This window comes from Protobothrops mucrosquamatus, unplaced genomic scaffold, assembly GCF_001527695.2.
Source record: "Protobothrops mucrosquamatus isolate PMUCROS unplaced genomic scaffold, P.Mucros_1.0 scaffold855, whole genome shotgun sequence".
Lineage (NCBI taxonomy): Eukaryota > Metazoa > Chordata > Lepidosauria > Squamata > Viperidae > Protobothrops > Protobothrops mucrosquamatus.
The window spans coordinates 10,135-13,154 of NW_015387110.1; positions in this window are offsets into that span (position 1 = coordinate 10,135).

A 3,020-nucleotide genomic window follows, 5' to 3' on the forward strand; every position below is an offset into this window, starting at 1 on the left:
GAATTTTCCCAAATAGGATTTTCCCATATATTTTACCAGGAAACATAGATAGGGTAGCCTAGAAAAGTCAGTGCCCTCCTAACCATTCCCAAGAACTCCGGGTTTCTTAGTGATGTCCATTTTGAAATCCAATATCATGGTGACCTAACCCTAATCCTAAGTGGATTTTTCCCAAATAGGATTTTCCCATATATTTTACCAGGAAACATAGATAGGGTAGTCTAGAAAAGTCGGTGCCCTCCTAACCGTTCCCAAGCACACCGGGTTTATTGGCGATGTTCATTTTCCTCTCCGATTTTATGGTGACCTAACCCTAACCCTAAGTGGAATTTTCCCAAATAGGATATTCCCATGTACTTTACCAGGAAACATAGATGGGGCAGCCCAGAAAAGTCAGTTCCCTCCTAACCATTCCCAAGAACTACGTGTTTCTTGGTGATGTTCATTTTCCGCTCAGATTTTATGGTGACCTAACCCTAACCCTAAGTGGAATTTTACCAAATAGGATTTTCCCATGCATTTTACCAGGAAACATAGATGGGGCAGCCTAGAAAACTCAGTGCCCTCCTAACCATTCCCAAGCACTCTTTGTTTCTTGGCGATGTCAATTTCCCTCTACGAGTTCATGCTGACCTAACCCAAACCCTAAGTTGAATTTTCCCAAATAGGATTTTCCCATATATTTTACCAGGAAACATAGATAGGGTAGCCTAGAAAAGTCAGTGCCCTCCTAACCATTCCCAAGCACTCCGGGTTTCTTAGTGATGTCAATTTTGAAATCCAATGTCATGCTGACCTAATCCTAACCCTAAGTTGAATTTTCCCAAATAGGATTTTCCCATATATTTCACCAGGAAACATAGATAGGGCAGTCTAGAAATGTCAGTACCCTCCTAACCATTCCCAAGCGCTACATGTTTCTTGGTGATGTTCATTTTCTGCTCAGATTTTATGGTGACCTAACCCTAACACTAAGTGGAATTTTCCCAAATAGGATATTCCCATGCATTTTACCAGGAAACATAGATGGGGCAGCCTAGAAAAGTCAGTGCCCTCCTAACCATTCCCAAGCACTCTTTGTTTCTTGGCGATGTCAATTTCCCTCTGCGAGTTCATGCTGACCTAACCCAAACCCTAAGTTGAATTTTCCCAAATAGGATTTTCCCATATATTTTACCAGGAAACATAGATAGGGTAGCCTAGAAAAGTCAGTGCCCTCCTAACCATTCCCAAGCACTCCGGGTTTCTTAGTGATGTCCATTTTGAAATCCAATATCATGGTGACCTAACCCTAATCCTAACAGGATTTTTCCCAAATATGATTTCCCAATATATTTTACAAAGAAACATAGATAGGGCAGCCTAGAAAAGTCAGTGCCCTCCTAACCATTCCCAAGGACTCCAGGTTTCTTTGTAATGTCCATTTTGAAATCCAATATCATGGTGACCTAACCCTAATCCTAACAGGATTTTTCCCAAATAGGATTTTCCCATATATTTTACAAAGAAACATAGATAGGGCAGCCTAGAAAAGTCAGTGCCCTCCTAACCATTCCCAAGGACTCCAGGTTTCTTTGTAATGTCCATTTTGAAATCCAATATCATGGTGACCTAACCCTAATCCTAAGTGGAATTTTCCCAAATAGGATTTCCCAATATATTTTACAAAGAAACATAGATAGGGCAGCCTAGAAAAGTCAGTGCCCTCCTAACCATTCCCAAGGACTTCAGGTTTCTTTGTAATGTCCATTTTGAAATCCAATATCATGGTGACCTAACCCTAATCCTAACAGGATTTTTCCCAAATAGGATTTCCCAATATATTTTACAAAGAAACATAGATAGGGCAGCCTAGAAAAGTCAGTGCCCTCCTAACCATTCCCAAGGACTCCAGGTTTCTTTGTAATGTCCATTTTTAAATCCAATATCATGGTGACCTAACCCTAATCCTAACAGGATTTTTCCCAAATAGGATTTTCCCATATATTTTACAAAGAAACATAGATAGGGCAGCCTAGAAAAGTCAGTGCCCTCCTAACCATTCCCAAGGACTCCAGGTTTCTTTGTAATGTCCATTTTTAAATCCAATATCATGGTGACCTAACCCTAATCCTAACAGGATTTTTCCCAAATAGGATTTTCCCATATATTTTACCAGGAAACATAGATAGGGCAGTCTAGAAATGTCAGTACCCTCCTAACCATTCCCAAGGTCTACGTGTTTCTTGGTGATGTTCATTTTACGCTCAGATTTTATGGTGACCTAACCCTAACCCTAAGTGGAATTTTCCCAATTAGGATATTCCAATGCTCTTTACCAGGAAATATAGATGAGGCAGCCTAGAAAAGTCAGTGCCCTCCTAACCGTTCCCATGCACTCCGGGTTTCTTAGTGGTGTCCATTTTGAAATCCAATGTCATGGTGACCTAACCCTAATCCTAAATGGATTTTTCCCAAATAGGATTTTCCCATATATTTTACCAGGAAACATAGATAAGGCAGTCTAGAAAAGTCGGTGCCCTCCTAACCGTTCCCAAGCACACCGGGTTTATTGGCGATGTCCATTTTCCTCTCCGATGTCATGCTGACCTAACCCTAGCCCTACGTGGAATTTTCCCAAATAGGATATTCCTATGTATTTTACCAGGAAACATAGATGGGGCAGCCTAGAAAAGTCAGTGCCCTCCTAACCATTCCAAGCACTCTGAGTTTCTTAGCGATGTTCATTTCCCTCTCCGACTTCATGCTGACCTAACCCTAACCCTAAGTTGAATTTTCCCAAATAGGATTTTCCCATGTATTGTACCAGGAAACATAGATGGGGCAGCCTAGAAAAGTCAGTGCCCTCCTTACCGTTCCCAAGCACTCTGAGTTTCTGGGTGATGTCCATTTTGAAATCCAATGTCCTGCTGACCTAACCCTAACCCTAAGTTGAATTTTCCCAAATAGGATTTTCCCATATATTTTACCAGGAAACATAGATAGGGCAGCCTAGAAAAGTCACTGTCCACCTAACCATT